The sequence below is a fragment of the Bos grunniens genome, chromosome 9, assembly GCF_055505025.1.
Source record: "Bos grunniens cultivar Pamir isolate PY7600 chromosome 9, Bosgru_T2T1.0, whole genome shotgun sequence".
NCBI classification, from domain to species: domain Eukaryota; kingdom Metazoa; phylum Chordata; class Mammalia; order Artiodactyla; family Bovidae; genus Bos; species Bos grunniens.
In genome coordinates, this window is record NC_141173.1 from 43,329,497 (window position 1) to 43,346,661 (window position 17,165).

The 17,165-nt window shown below is 44.3% G+C and overlaps 1 protein-coding gene across 6 annotated transcripts in view; it reads right to left on the minus strand.

The window, feature by feature from the left end:
• Window positions 1–415: 415 nt before the first annotated feature.
• Window positions 416–17,165, minus strand: part of SOBP (sine oculis binding protein homolog) — a 164,312-nt gene continuing 147,562 nt past the window's right edge. For 5 of the 6 annotated variants that reach the window (XM_086317477.1, XM_086317476.1, XM_086317474.1 and 2 more), the window contains one exon: window positions 416–2,000. The gene's annotated coding sequence lies outside the window, so the exon portion shown is untranslated. Of the gene's footprint in view, window positions 2,001–4,485; window positions 4,607–17,165 lie in introns of all 6 variants that reach the window. The other variant, XR_015132971.1, reaches the window with a different exon arrangement.

Consider the following 17,165-nt stretch of genomic DNA (forward strand, 5'->3'; position numbering starts at 1 on the left):
TGAATACCTTCTGTAACAAGGAAAATAACAACAATAGTCATAATAATGAGAAAAGCAAAATAAGCACATATAAGTGCATTTTTCTTTCTTAGAGATTTATTTTTGTTTGATGAATCGGACACTGTGTCAGGGAATGAGGAAACGTTGGGGGCCCCCCGCAGGGAAAGGGGTGCCCAGAGGTGGGGCTGCTGCGTCCTGCATGGGCGGGTTTGGTGTTGGGGTCGGTTGGTTGGTTTAATCGGTGGCTGGAAGTTTTCCTTTTGTTCACTTTTATAAATCTCTCCCTGGGCTTGCGAGCTTCCCCTCCCTCCCGCCCCCTTCCCCTGCCCCCCCACATTTCATTTTTAAAAAGCGAGCTCGCTCGCCAGGTGTGTCCCCCCAAGCTCTCACAGCTCTAATAAATAAGGAGCACCTGTAAGACAGTAGCTTGACTTGTTAAGTGACTCTGTACAAAGGAGGATATAGAAATACAGTATGTACACCGCATCCACGGCCCCGTGGTGCTTCAGGGCCAGCGTGACACCGTCCTTGCCTCACCCGCCCCCTCCTGCTGCCAGCTCAGCGGCCTGTGGGCGGGGGCACCTGGACCCCTCCAGAGGGAACAATTGCTTTATTGGAGTTAGTAAACAGATACACTGAATCACAAGGTGATTTGATTTTTTTTCATTTTTTTTTTGTTTTCTTCTTTTTTTGGATTTTTTTCTTATTTTTTCTTTTTTTTTTTCTGTACTCATCAGAATGGGATACTCCACAACTGTCTCACCAACTCAGTGCCAGTACACATGCTCTAGAGGACTTCTGGACTCCCAGCTACAACTGTACAAGTGCACACAAGAAAATCTACCCTGTTATCCTCCACCCACTGATTGAGGATCGAATTGCACATTTCTCTTAACCATGACAGGAGAAAGCAAACAGTGAAACAGAATCATGGGTGAGCTTTCTCACTTTCCCTCCTGTTTTCATTGGTTTGTCCATACCATTCTAATTATCATGAAAGGGCTCTGCGTATAGAGAGATTGCTTCACTGACTTCCTGGATCACCGAAAACCATCAGGGTTGAAATTTCATCCAAGTCTTTCGTGACGCCCAGCAAATATTCCCCCTCGGATTATTTTACACCTTCAGGGCATTTTGGTCTTCAGTTCAACACTCTTGCTCTGTTCCCAAATGGGGCGCTATTTAGGGGAATTTAAAGAGAAAGCTGAGAAGAATAAACATTTACCGAGTTCTCTTGGCATTCAGTCTCTGAAAAACCACAGTATAAACTATTCATGCTGCTTCTTACATCTGTCAAATCGAAAATTAAAAGCCATAAAAGTGTAACACTGAAAATATGGCATTAAAAAGGATAAAGGTGGCCTTTGTAAAAATAACAAGAAAAGTATATTAGCCAATAAAATATTCTAACTCTTCATTTAAAAGTGCATCCTGGGCAGGACAGAGATGAATCTGGAAGCGTTGGGACTCCAGTACGATCCCTCTCCGCCGTCAAAACGTGAACAGTATAGGTCCAAAACCATACAATGCAAATCACAACTCTTCGTGTAGCAGCAAAACCACAGCAGTTTTTAAAAAGATTTAAAAAAGATTTTTGTTTTCAAATCCAGATCGTCTTCCAGCCTCACCCTCTGAGCCTTGGAAGATGGGGCGGGGAGAATACCTACATTGGTCCTTGTGGCTTGTTGGTGTTTTGTTGTTGGGTTTTTTTTTTTTTAAACCAGGGGCAAAATCCCTAAGTTCCTCTGGGGAGAAGCAGAGATGGTGGCGGCAGGAAGGCTGGGCCCGCTTGGTGGGTCCAAGACGTGCTGGCTTCTCTGGGCTAGAGGCCACTGAGGGAGAGCTGCTTCCTCTGAGATGCTTAATGACAGGAAGCGGCTTTATTTGCTTGAGTTTTAGCCAGAGGGGGTGGTGAGCGGACCAGCTGGTGTCATTGGATGGCGAGATATGGTTTGCTCTGCGCCCTCTCTCCATGCAAGTTACCCTGTGAGTGCGCGTTCCTAGAAATAGAGGAGAAGGGGTTTGTTAGAATCCACTGGACCAAACCGCCCCCCACCCCCAGGCTGGGGAGAACCCCGGCATGAGTCAGAGCAGCACGCTCTCCAGCCGGCAGGTCAGACTAGAGAGGAGGCCCCACAACGGGGCGGCACAGCCTGGTTTCCACACAACTTTCATTCACGGTTCTGTGCAGGGTCAGCCCTGCCAGCTTTGTGTGAGGAAATGAAACTCGAGTCGCTTTTTGGAATACCATAATGAGCATGGCGCACCACGCCCTCGCCCAAAGACCACAGTGGCATCCTTTGCGACCCGGCAGCTTTCGCTCTCCACGTTAGTGCACCCTTAACTGGCAGGAGGTCTTTGGAGCTGCTCAAGGGCACCCCCAAAGACAGGCAAGCTCGTTAGGGGACTTGGAGTTGCAGACCTCACCCCATACCTCATGTAACAGCCCCGAGGTTTGCTGCAAAGGAGGAAGGCCATGAGATGAACGTTTTAGCATGTGAAAAATTCCTGAGACACCTAGACCTCTCTTTAGGGGTTTCCTACAGGGACCACTGAGCTGGAAGAAGTGTCCCTCTCTGTGGGTCAGCCTGAAAGGTGAGCCACTCACATCCCTTCCTATCCAAACCCAACGTGGGACTCATCCCAGTACATCAGGTATGAAGGACGGTCACCAGGAAAGTGGGGAACGCCCATCCCAACTTCCACCACAGATGTCGGGCTCTGCCTCTCTATCTTTACTGGCTTATTTCATTTGCTACCAGTTTCCTGGCTTAAAATACAACCTCCTGAAGACACTCTACCATCACCGCTAGGAAGCAGCCATTTAGAAGTTGGCCAACCAAACTGTAAAGTCCCTGAGGTGTGGGGTAGAGTCTGTTTTGTTCACGTCCCTACACCCAGGGACAAACGTGTTCAGCTCAACACACATTTGTCAAATGAATGGGAGTCAAACAACTCTTGTCCCCCATGTCCCCAAACAGTACTTTCTTCCCCCCTGCCCATAAATGGAGATGTCAGAAATGTGAATGGGTAGAATTTGGCTAACATGATGTGGTAGCAGAGGGATCGTAAACATCTTTACAACTGTTGAGATTATTCCTAGAACAATGAACAAATAATTTCAGGTGATAGAATGGAGAACTTGAAGAGACCCCAGAGATAATATACACAATTTCCTCATTTTATAGACGAAGAAATAGAGGCCACAAAGAGACCTGGAAACGTGCTCAGAGTGTCTGCAGCATGAATTTAGCGCAAGTGTGAAGAGGTCAAAATGCCCACTGGGAGGACTACATCCAAGCTTGTGCTTTGAACCCTGCTATCCAAATCCTGGTGTTAATGGTAACCATAATAATGACCAGCCAAAAAACAAGACTTGAAAATCTGAATGTGCATGACAGGAAATGCCTGAGTTCCCCAAATCACATTAAATCACCAGATCCGTGTGCATTTAATATGTATATTAAATAACCAAAGTGAAAATGCAAAACACCACAAATATGCAATGGGAGTGGAATTACAAGGCCATGGAAACCTTTTCATTTGGCATGGTCAGATTTGGAAATGTGGCTATTTATCTCAGAATAAAGAGCTCACTTTAATTTCTTTTCCTCTTATTCTTTCTCTCTCTCTCTTCTTTCTCTTTCATTCCTTCCTTTCTCTTTCTTTCTTGTTTTCTTTAAGACAATGGTGAAAAAAGGTACCAAAACAAAAACACTAAGAGCCACCATCAAATAAGAGGTCACAAAGGACTGAGACGAGAACTTGGAAACTGATCCAAATGGACAGAGCATAGCTTTTCTGGGGAGGATTTATTTTTGTGTAAGAAGCACAGCAAGAAACTTGCTGTGAAGGGAGGAAAGCCATCCCTACCTCTGGGCTTGGGACCAAGAGTGACCAAATCTCATAGTCAGAGGGGACCTCTGAATCCTTTCTTTAAAAAGGAAAAAAAAAAAGGTGTTTAACGCTTTCTTCCAGTGACTGGGAAGCACCACCATTTTGAATTACTCACTTAAGAATGCTACAACTGCTTTTTCAAGGATATAGCTTTTTTCTTTAATGTGAGCATGACCGCCTCCAAAGGGGAATATGTCTCAAATAAGTCTCCTTATATTGAAATCGCCTTTGGACAAAGGCCAAACACGGACAGCAACAGCCTGCTTGGAGAAAATCTCCAGGCTTTCATAAGGGACCAGGAAAACGGGATTATAATGAGAGCCATTCTGGAACCTTAACTACAGCGTTTGCCATCCCAAACACTATAATAATCATTATTATTCGCTGGTATCTATTATTGTCTGGTAAATAATACGTGTTTCCCCCCAAAGCTCTAAAGGGTGCAGCTGCACCACACTCTATTTTTTGCAGCCCCACTCCTGCTGCTCGGAAAGCCTCCTCACACCAAGCTTATTTTAATGGCTAAAGGCAAGATCCGTGCCATGTCCTTCCCTCTCCCCACGCATGTGCCGAGTCTAGGACACCCACCCAGGCAGGATGGTGGTGTTGCCGAAGTGCGAGTTGCTCTCAGCGGATGATATCTGAGGAGGGGGTGAACTGAAGGCCTCCTCCTCTGTCCTCCTGGCTCTGGCTGGTCAGGGCAGCCCCTCTGTTGGTGACACAGGAATCAATGAAAATGAAGAACCAAGCTTGGGAGTCACCTTCCTGAGAGCTACTGGCTGGCAAGGTGTGAAACTCAAGAGTGGGGAGGGAGTGAGCTTGGGGTTTTAGAAAGTTTTCCAGGGCCCGAGCTGACCCTTGCCCAGCAGAGACATCATATGGGACAATCTGTCCTCTCTGTCTAAATTTCCTGATCTGAGTAAAGGGGAAAGTTCTACAATAAGTGAGACAGAGATGTAGACTATAGTCCAGCACGAACCCTCTGCAGCCGTGTGACCTTCATTCCTTAACCCCCTGAGCCTGGATTCTTCCTCTGTGAAATGAAGGCCTCAGTGAGATTTTCTATCTTCCATCTCTCATATTCTGTGACTGTATTTATAGGATCTTTGGACCAAAGCCATCATCAAGTATGGAAGTACACACTGAGAAGAAAGACTATTAACATCTCTACCCTGAAGTCCTAAGTTTTAGAAAAAGTCTCCTTCTTTCTCTCTCTCTCTCTCTCACACACACAGACACACACACTCCTCTCTTAAGTGTCTCTTAATGCAAGCAGTTCTGTTTGTGCCTCACGTTTGGGTTTTCCTCTGAATTGGGGGTTTGCTGAAGGCAGGACAGCCCAGGGCCCTGCCACATGGAATGTCTCTCACACACACGCACGTAGCCCACCCCATGGACCACGCAGGCACCGTGTTTGAAAACCGCTCCGCAGTGCACGATCTCCGACAGGCACAACAGCTGGTGCCCTCAGAACTCCAGGCCCAGCTGCCCCGTTGGCCAGAGAAATGCAGTGTCTCCTTCGTGGAGTCACAACTGCATGCCAAGTGCACTGAGCGAGCCTCTGTCCACCAACACTTTCCCTTTTCATGAGGACAGCACTGCTAAGGCCGACTGAGTTACTTTTCCTTTATCACACGAGCACTTTCAGAGCACAATAGAAAACAAAAATAGGCCTGAGTGTTAATAACTTAACATTGATGCTGTCAGCATGCAGTCACTGTCACCTTTTCTTCTTTGCCCTTTACAGCCTAACTATCGGCTCAGCGATAATGAATTCGTCTGCCAATCCAGGAGACTTGGGTTTGATCCCTGGGTCAGGAAGATCCCCTGGAGAAGGAAATGGCCACTCACTCCAGTATTCTTGCCTGGAGAATCCCCATGGACAGAGGAGCCTAGTGGGCTACAGTCCATGGGGTAGCAAAGAGTCCGACACAACTTAGTGACTAAACAAGATAGATGCAGGTTGCATTTAAAAGGAAAATTTCTAATTTACACATTCCCAAATGTAAATGTGTAGCCACAGAAAATGTCTTATTCTGTATTCCAAGGAAAAGTATCTTACTCTGTATTTTCAAGATAATCCCTCCGTGATACAAGATTCCACCTCTGTGAGGAAGCCTGCCTCCATTAATCTAATCCATTTTCCAAACTTTTATTCTTCTTTGATTCCTTAAATACCTTTGTCATTAGCATAATCAAAATCCTGGAGGTCTGTCCTGTCTTCTAGAATGTAAGCTCTCCAGGTCTGTCATATATATTCCCCAGAATCCAAAATCCTGTGGCATCAACCCTATGATGTGCAAGAGATGCCCACTGCCAGGCTGGCTTGTCTTTGTCCAGTTATCCCGGCCCTGCCATGATGCCACTCACTCGGGCACGTCGGCCCATCACTTATCACAGTTAAATACAGCTATTACGTGCTGGCTTCAGCCATGCTGTTTATCTGTGACAATAATGAGTCCCCAAGGACTGGACTGCTCTCAGGTAGCTGCAGCTATTCTGGGACACTCACAAGGGGAGAGCCCCATGGTCAATGAACAGAGCCGCCTGCACTGGCTGATAAGCCCGGGTGTGACGCCAGATCGTGGTCTCTGCACCAAGCCCATCCCAGACAGGGCTACAGCTTGGGAAGGTTTTGCCAAAAAATGGTTCCCTTTTTCCTCCATCCACCATCGGTTTGTGAAGAGTTCTGAAATGGCTTTTACCAAGCTGGAAACCATTTTAATTTACAAAGTACATGGCATCTCTTTTCTTAGAGCTTGCTTGCTAATTGATGAAAGTAATTTTAAAACATCGCTTCTTGTTTATAGCATGATTGCTTTGGGAAATAACCCATGATGAGAAGGCTGTGGGACCAATGGTAAGTTCCATCACTGCTGAGCTGCCCACCCCACAGCTCTGATAAGCTAAGGTTCATATTATCTAAAAGAAAAAAAAAATTAGACCAAACATAAGGCCTTGATTTTTTTTTAATAATTTTCCTCCTTAAGCAATATCTCTTATTTTACTCTTTAATCAACAAAAATTCCAACCATATAAGACCCCCAACGGGGATAACTCCATCTTTAATTCTTTGTTTTACAAATTTAAGTTTTGTTTTTCTTTGTTTAGCTGGTTCTATGAGTCAAATGGGCAGAGAAACTTGTTTATTCACACGAGTGGCCACGGCTATCTCTCGCTGACCTCTAAAAGATCCTGGGGGACAAAGAAGCCTGAGCTGCAGAACCCCTCCTGTGCACTGCAAAAGCCTTTATCTTTTCCCTGGACAATGGATCTTCTTTAGCCACCTCAAGTCCTTTCTAAAACCTGAGAGTTTAAGCAAAACAAATTACCCTGTCTCTGGTCCTTTTCTAAAAACAGGCAGGGATTCATGACTAACTGCACACATTTTTACAAATGTGCTGGAGCAAGTGGCTACATCCATTCATGAAAGAGAAAAATAAACAAAGAATTACATGATATAGCTAATGTTTTGCAAGAAATTTTGGAAGAAAAGCCTCGATCCCTATGCCCCTTGACTTTCGGGACCAAGCTCTTCCTGTTCAGTTTGGGAAAATTGCAGTGTTTTCAAAGAGTCAAATTTTAAGGAGCACTTACTTTATGTCAAGTATTGGACTAGGCACTTTTACATATTTATTTCACTTGAAAACAAGTGTATTTTATATACTGATTTATTGAAACAACAATGCTAATGAAGTATTTATCACTGTCCCCATTTTACAGATGAGGAAACTTTGCCAAGAACTTACTTGCTCAAGGTCACCGGCTAGAAAGGGACAAATCTGAAGTCCAGCTCCTACAACCCCAAAGTCCACGCTCCCCTCGGAGTGCTGCCCCCTAGTCCAGGTTTCATCTCTCCCCTTCCTCCCCCTGACAAGCAGATGTCAAAGCTGGCAGAGGCCTTAGAGACAAGAACTCCAAGAAATTATTTGACAAGAAATAATAATTGCATTTTCATTCAAGTCCTAGCCAATACACAAACTAGCTGATGTTGGCTCATGTGCCTTCCAAAAAATCTGCCTTGGACACAAAAGTAGATGTTTATTGTACTAAGATTGAGTTTGTTATTTATTTATATAATCTGAATGAGGCAGTCTAAGTTTAAAAAAAAAAAAGGAAAGAAAGAAAAGATAAGAAAAAAAAAACTGAGAGAAAAAGGCAGCTTTATGTGGCAAGTAGCTATTGTCTATGGATTAACAGACTTTAAGATTTTTAGGCTAGGTCTGGGAAAGAGGTCTGACACTTCTTTTATTCTTTACAACCAGCCCTTTAGCTGAAAGACAGAAGGAGAAATAGAGAGAGAAGGGCTTCATATTTAAGGAAACTTCATGTGAAAAATAAGAGCAAGCATACTGATTCCCAGCCGCCCCCTCCCCAACAGACAATGAGATGGAGTGTGTGGCTAATAATTGTTTTTCTCCCGCCTTTCCACCCAGATACTCAGGTACAACCTATTTCCTCTCTGAAATCAGCTGCCCAGTGTGAGGAAGCAATGCTGCAGGTGGCAAATGTATGATTCTGGTCCTTGGCACCAGGTGTGTAACTCAAGCAGCCCAGGTCGTATCCCGTGTCCCACTGCGGGGAAAGGCAGAGGACTCAGGTTCTAATCCTGGCTGCACCACTCTGTGACCTTGAGCTCTGCGTGCTCTGCGTGTCCCAGTCTCTGCTTATAAAAGTGGAACCAGACATCTTAGGAGGGTTTCTGGAATAGTTTCCCTAACTTCCGAGGTTGGTAGCATGGAAGTGTTTCATGACCTCCCATGACACGTTGAGGGAAGAAGTTCTGGGCTGCAGGCGTTACCCCGACAATTCTTATAATGAGCACCTACTATACATATGCCAGGAACCTCCTGGGCATTGTACTTCTGTTGTTTACACTAGAGCCCGATAATTCTATGAAGTGGGGCTTATTACCTTCATTTTTTTTGTATATAAGACATGCTCAGTGGTTTTGCAGGGACACTCTGAAGCTAGGCTGCCAGTCAGATCCCAGGACTGCCATTTACTGGCTAGTGACTCTGGGTAGGATATTTAACATCTCTGTGCCTCAGTTTCTTCATCTATAAAATTGGTTTAATAACGAAACCCCAGAGGGTTGTTGTGCACATATAACATCTGGAACACTGCTTACATCTAAAAAGGCTGCAGGAAATATTAGTTATTACAACTGTTTAGTGAGAACGATGTAGGCACAACACAGTTATAAAACTTGTCCAAACTCACAGCTGGTAATAAGCAACATAGCCAGTTTCAGACCCAAGCAGACCTCACTCCAGCCCCGGGCTCCTCTCCCAGGCACTGTAGCTTTTCTAATAAGACAGGAACTCGCTTTCCTGGGTACCGCACATGCACCACACTCTACCTAGGTTTCCTCATCTGTTCTTCCCAGCAACGTGATGAGCTAGGGACTTAGGCTCCAGGAGAGAAACCACTTCCTCCCTCAATCATCCGCTCTGCTGGGATCTGAACACAGGCCGGCCCAACCTCAAGGCATAGGTGTGTACCCCTAAACCAGACACTGCCTCCCTTTCCTACCGGGAGTCCACTTCACCACGAGGAAAAGTTTCAGAAGGCCTTTGGTCTGGGGAGTTAAAAAGATAAAAGGACATCTCCCACAGTCACCAAACTCAGTACCTGCTGGCCCTGGGGGGATCTGATTCAGCTTCTGTGAAGATCTCTCCCGGTGTCTGACCTTGAGCAAGCTACCCAAGCCTGTGGCTGCTCTTCAGTCCAAAGACAGAGCTTTGGGCATCACTATGGCCACTGTCCAGGCTCCGCGTCCATCCAGGGACGTCCCTTGCTAGGTGAGCCACTGCCTTCCTTGACCACCTAAGAGGTGACTGACAGCCTGCACCACGCCCTGCCCCAGCAGCCTAAGGTTCAGAGCAGCCGTGGGCTGGGCGGCGGCGGCGGCGGGGTGGTGTGCTGGTGGGTGGTCAGAAGGATGGAGCCCTATTTCCATGACAATCTGGGGCCTGAACTTCAGGATGATCTGTCGTCTTGAGGTTTCCTTCCACTGTGTGCCATGAAGCCTTTTAGGCCTACTCTGGGCTCAAAGAAAAGAGTCCATCCTCCTTGTGCATTGCTACGATGGCTTTTCATACTTAACATGTGGATGTGGCAGTGCTCATCCCCCCATGTTGCAGCGAGAACGTCCTGCCATGTTTAGAATTCACTCTGGTAATTAGCCTGTCATCAGAATGCAGGGATCAGCTTCAGCGATGCCAGTCTCTCTCTTGCTTCCTTTCAGTCTGCAAACAGCTGCTAAAGGAATTTTCCTCAAACACAGACCTCCAGCCATTCCTGACGTTGCCTGATGTTCTGAGCACAAGCTCCACGACCCCCTGCTCCACTACCCACCTGCCCTCGTCCAGCCTCCCGCCTCGCCCTCTCTGCAGCCAAGTCCTCTGCTCTCGTCCAGCCTCCCCCCTCGCCCTCTCTGCAGCCAAGTCCTCTGTTCCAGTCGGGTGCAGGGGACAGCCCTCCCTCATGTGGCTTCTCTTCTCTTCACCTGAGGCTTTTGACACCCTACTGCCTCCCCTATTCCCCCATTCCTGACTGCCAGTTTACGGCCCTTCTGGGTTTTAGAACCTAACCCCAAATTCACCTGCTGTATGGAGCCCTACCATGGTACCATTAACTATGCCCTTCCTGACCCTCTCTTCTCATTCATGTGCCCATCCTGCCAGCCCCAAGCTGGGTACTAAGTTATGACAAAGTGTGAACTGCCTGGGTCCCTGCTCTTGTCAAAGCACTCTGTCTATAGTATCACATCCATTCACAGGTTCTGCATGAGGCTTGTAACAGTGACCTTGATTATTTCTTGTCTCTCTCAGGTCACTGGCTCCTCAAAACAAGTCAAAGACTCCTGCCACGCCCTCTCCCACTTTTTGGCTTTTCTCTTCCTCCCCTCCCCACCTTCCTACCTCCCTCCCTCCATCCTTCTTTCCTTCCTTCCTTCTAATTCTTAATAACAGCGTCTCCTGCATGGAGTCAGTATTCAAGACAGTTGGTTGAAAATGGATAAGTTTTACCCTCTAGGGAAATAAATGAAGACTAACTTTGAACCATAATGAGTAAAAGGGGATTGCCTCCCTTTGTTCGGATATGATTAAGAGTTTATTAACTTTTGTGGATCATGGTATATTAATTAAGTAAAAATTAAGCATTTCAAATACAGGATCTTTAAAAAGTTATTATTCTGTACATCAAACACACACACACACACACACACACACACAGCTGAGACAGAGAACAAGTTGATCAGAGGATCAGACAGTGAGAAGTGCTATCAAAATCACAACTCTGAACCAGTGACTGCTCATCTTCATTTTCAAGGTCATATGGTTTTTCCACAAAAAAATTTTTCATAGTTTTTCTGTTAGTATTTGGGAGTCACATTGCTCAAACCCTGGTGGATATGAAAATAGACATTCAGTCCCATGCTTATGATGCCATCGTATTAAATGAGAGGAATGGAGGGACCTGGATATATTTTTGGTTTGGCAAATTGTAGAACTATTTTTTTCAAACATTTGGGGTTTGGCTAAAACCAAAACTTATTTTGCCAAGCACTTTGGCCTTAATTTTTAAACCCATGTGTATTTTAAGAGAAATTCAATCTATATGTTTCTGACTCATTTACACTTAACTCATGAAAATGCTGTTTGGTAAGAGCTAGTAGATGTCCAAGCAAGTTTATGAGCCCTTTTAAAGCCTTCTTTCCCCCATTCTTACCAGAAAGTTGTATTTTGCCAGCCATAAAGAGTGTGAGCCCCAGAGGCCTGTGGTCAGTTTGAAATTTATAACTTCTGAAGGTTAAATGGATTTTAAGTTTGGAAAAAGGTTTTTTCCTCCCCCTCTCCTCTTTTTCATATTAAGTACTCAAACAGGCTACTTATGATAAAGATGGGATCTTATGTCTCAGTTTCTGATGGCTGAGGGTGAATAGTAAAGAATTCAATCTAACCACCAATAAACTGTCTCTAAGACATGTCAGAGGAACAATATGACACTTTTAAGTTCCTACGAGCACAGATTCCAATCCAACACTCTAATGGAAAGTTTTATTAATTACTCTCAGGATAAAAAAAAGAGGTAGGAATCGACATAATTCAAGTTGAACATTTTACCTTTGGGGGATTTGGTCATTAAAAAAATATCAGAGACAACCAATCCAGTTCACGACTTTTTATACAGTTAAAAAATAAGCTGAATCTACTAAAAACGACATTTGAATCAAAACCAGAAAAGCAAGAAGAACGTGCATGCGTGTTGCAGTGACTTCACCCTCTGTCTACTATACGCTCAGTTGATGCTCAGATACCACTCAATTATACTATTTTAGCAGGAGAAATCTTTTGGATAAAGTACTTAAAAACGGCTTATAAATATTTAAAATAAAAGCATCCAACAAATCATAATGACAAAGTTTTACATTTAACCACAAGTGCTCCAAATATCTTGAAATTACTCTAAATATGGGTTTAAAATATCAAAAGGGCTTGTTGATGGGATGCAGAACTTTGCAGAGAAACCTAAACCTGCTCATTCTTGCTCCCACAACACCCAATATGCACAGTTTTTAAAGTGTGCATGTGTAGATTTCCTTAGAAAAAGATCATGTTACGGTTCTGAATTTCCAAAACAAGAGTTGAAGGATGAAATATAGGGTTTCCCCTTCTCTCACCAAATGCAGCTCAGCCACGTTGCTTCCAGATAATTTGTTATTGTAGGTTGGCTCAAATTTAAGACAGTAACATTTTAGAAACAGTTGGAGAACTAAGCCAGCTGCAAGGAGGATATCATTACAAATTGAGACACATGTTGTATGGGAATACCATTCATTTTCAATACCAAAAACACGTCTAGGGAAATAAGCCATGCAAATGAGGAAGAGATATACTCTTTAATTGCATCTTTTGGACATGAGGTCAACGTTTCATATCAAACGAGTCCATAAAGTGTGTTTCTCCCTTCTGTTCTTCTGTCACATTCTTACTTCCCTTTCTACCCAAAACAAAACACAGCTTGCTATCACAGAAAGACAACAAACCAGAGGTTCAAAGGGGGAAATGATGAGACAACCAGCATCGCAGCCAAGTCTCTGGATGGAATGAGGCCGGGCAGCGTGAGGCAGCTTTGACTGTCCCAGTCCTGACCCCACACCCGCGTGGCCAGGCAGCTCTGCTCTCGCGTTCCCGTCTCCCTATTCAGACTTGTGCATTGGGTAAAATCGCACAGGCACATTCTTGCTTATGGCCACAGCGTGGTCCTAGGAGCTCAGAGCTAAGGGATCTCAGGGGCAGCTTGAGGAGGGTCCAAATTAAGAACGTTTAGTACATGCAGGAGCTTTTCAAAGCATAGGAGATTTATTCCAACGTTTGTTGTTGCCTTCCTTTGCTTCTGCTCTAGTCATTTTCACTAGAATCTTTTAAATGACTCTTGAAATAATTTGCATGCGTGTGTGCATGTTTCCCCTCCTTGCTGATGGCCTCATGTTCCCCATCCTGACCCCACCCTGATTTTTCCTCAAGCCGAGTGCTGTGGAAATCCACAGATCTGGAGAACTCCTCTCTGGGGTTAGTATTTAGAGCTGGCACCTGAGATGGCATTTACTCCTTTTTCTTGAGACTAAGACCATGTTAAATGATGCCAGGGCTAAATTGTTTATCTTTTAAAACTAATTTATTTGTTTCTCTTAAATAGATTCCTTTTATGTTTGTGAGACATTTCAAAAAAAAAAAGTTTACAAATGCAGAATGCATTGCCTTAACATGCATCCATGTATATTTATTTAAACAAGCAACAAAAGAATACAAAACAACTCTGTATGGGAGAGGGTGAAGGAAGATTGAACGGCGGCCACCCTCAGCCGCTGACACAATCCCTTTGACAAGAGAGTCTGGGAAAGGCAGTGTATTGGTGGTGGGGGTGTTCCACAACATGAGGTAAGTGTTTCATGCTGCAGAGTGTTTTGGTCCTCAAACACCTCTGCCCCCCATGATGCTTGTCTGCATGGAGGTAGGTGTAAATGATTGAACCAGGATGCCCAGGCAGTCATTCGAGCCAGCAAGGGAGCGATTCATTGGAAACTAGATGGGGAGCTTATTTCCAGTGCCCTTCTGGGCCATGGCTTGTTAATAGCTAGTCAAATGCCTTCACCTTTCCAAGCACACTCTCTCCAGGTGAAGAAGCATGTGCTAAGGAACAATGGGTATTGGTGGTGCTCCCAGATATGGCCACACCAGTGCTCTGGTGTTTACTGATCTACCCAATTCTCCAACTCGAGCCATTCCACTCCCTTGGCCTTAACAGCAGGGTTGATGGTTTTCCAGTGAAGGACAGCCGCTGCCTACACAGCATAAACTTTGAAAGGCCAAGTGGTGAAGAAGCATTGAACCTGTTCCTTTCCTTGCTTCCCTTTTCTGCTTTCCCCACAGATACTCACAGGTTATAGTAACTTGAAGAAAGGTCTGTGACCTTTTGCATTTTGTCACTTAGGCAATCTTACTGAGACAAGGGCTACATTATATGGCTGTAACAATGATTTTGCAATATTAGGTCCACAGCAAAAATTGCTAAAAGTAAATTCCAAGGTTTAAGGGAAATTTACAATTAATTCAGCTTCCTCAGAGTAACAAGAAAAACTTCCACTCAGATACTGCTTGGTGATCACATAAAATAACCCTGCAGATACGTCAGATATGTAAGATACTTTTTTCTGAAGTCAAAAATCTATGAACTGCTCCTCCCAAGAAAATGCCTCCACTCACAGGCACATAAAGCTTTCCACAAAATTCCAGGGGGAGTGGCTGAAGGCTGTGCATAGACTAGTTCATGGAGACCAGCTTTGGTCGGGGAGCTGCCACACAGATCAGGATCAAGTCCATGACTCATGCCACACTGCCTGACCCTGGAGTCCTTGCTAAGCATTTCTCTGGCCTCACTCTAGTCCCAGCCCTGTTGAAGGAGGAGGGCTGTGGTATATCTAAAAGAAATAAATACCCGATCACAAATGTCATTTCCTATTCCATCATAATTTGATTGAAATAATATCTAAAGTCAGATGCCTACATATTAAAACCCTCTTTCAATCTCCTTGTCCTAAAAGTTAAAAGAGACCCAGCAATACTAAGCGAGATGTGTCTAAGAGCAGCTTTGACACTGTTCATCCATAAGTCTCTCCTTGATCCATAAGTCTCTCCTTGATGAGTCTGCAATGATCATAGCAAGCGCTCTCTCCGGTTCTCACCACTCACGTGTGTGCATGACACAGACCTGGCCGTTCCTCACTGCTGGCTCTTTGAACCACCTGGACCTAGAGCTGGGCAGCCATCTGCATCCCAACAAACAGGCAGAGCTGCACCACCAGGGATGATGTCGCCAATGAATGTTTCCAGTAACTAAGTACTAGCACATTAAAAATCTTAAGTCTGGCAGAGAATCTGAGCACATCTTATTTGTATTGACTTCCTCTTCTCAGTCGAAGGGTTTCCTCTTTTACTTGCTTTCATGGTTGGCATCCATAGTCAATTTCGACTGTATGGACTTGACTTTGCAGACAGCCGACTCTCTCAAACTTAGCTGGAGAAACTGAACTGGCAAAAAGTTACTTGTCACCTCCATCCTTTGGGCTTTCCTAATGAGGCGAGTCCCCTGCCCTCTTCTTGAAACAGTCCTTTCTGGGATTGTGGCTCCGTGGTCAGGCTAATAATTAAACTCTAAATTCCCAAAAGTCAAAACTACACCCCCCATCCCTTCTTCAGCCCTCTCAGAGCAAACAAAAAGTGGAAGGAACTCCTGCTGCTGGAGTTAGGGGAGCATCTTGGAGTGGGAGCTGGGGACAAGACTCTCAGATTTTCTTTCTGGTCTTAGAAACACGTAAGAAATTTGGGAGCCACAAAGGTGGGGAGTTCTTGGTCTTGCCACTCCTTGGGAATGGAAAAAGTGAGGGTGAAAGGGTTACTCAGGGTACACATTTTTTCCATTGATTATTTTACTTAAAGAGAAGATGTCATTTCCCTGGAAAATCAAGGAGGGGGGATATTTTCTTTTGAATAACTTCAAACATTTGCAAATGGTTACTGTGAACTCCCCATTGTACCATAAACAAGTGTAAACTGCTGAAATTCAGAAAATGCACAAATACAAACAGCTATCCCCCAAACTCCAAGGCAAAGACAAAGAAAGGAGTATTCCATTTATAAATGGAATTCTTTGTGGAGAGAAGAGTTTGGGAAATGTTTATACATTGTTTTCCTTATTATTTGGAGGGATTTTATTTTCAGCTTACAGAAGCTGCAGAACTGGTATTTGGCATCTTAAAAGTTGAAGATTAAAGGAAGTTTCCAACCTTTTAAAATCTTCAACTAAACTTAATTAGTTCTGCATCTAGGAAAATATCTGCCTATTTAAATCACTTGTAATCATATCAACGAACAAGAATGCATAAAGTCAGGTAACCAGGAACAGAAACAGTCAAAAGGAAAAAACAAAACCCTGTGATTGCCGAGAACTAGCAAAAATGATGATTTCTTTGAAGGTAACAAGCAGCTGCCTGGACTACTGATTTCAAGTTACAGTCTGCTTTGAATCTATTTTAAATGATTTTTTAAAATAGTCATACTGTACGAAAATTGTGGGCATAGCAAAAGGAATGAAAAACCTGGATGGCAGTTACTGACAAACTCTATGCCGAGAGATAATACGAGTCACCAACAAGCTCAAGAAGAATCACTCACCTCCGCCTCATCTGCCCCAACTCAGCCTGGGTTTGCTTTTGGTTTTTAATGCTTCCCCTTTGGCTTTAACTTGTCACCAAACAGTGTTCATTGTCAGGTCACAAAAGTCATGCAGTCCTTTATTTAATGGATGCATTTCCAATTTCTGTAACCACACATGGGCAGGGTTTCTGAAGGCATAGAAGAAAAACAGCTCCACGTGTGCAGAGAAAATCAGGAAGGGTCAGAGAATGTGAGTGAATTACAGCAGGTTGAGACTGTGCTATGAGTTGACATGGAACTACAGAGGGCAAGAGGCGATGTGATTTAGAGGGGCAGAAGCGTTCTTCTCCCAGCTTAAATCACTTGCCTTGTCACCCCCACTATAGCTGGCAAAGACTGAGAGTCTCTAGGTTTAGAGAAAAGCTGTAATTTCTTGGGGAAACCCATCATAAAAAAGAACTTTCCAATCTCAGGGGGACCGTAGGCGATTTCGTCACTGCATCTTCTAAAATTGACTGAAGCCAGGTTAATATTTTTAGTAAT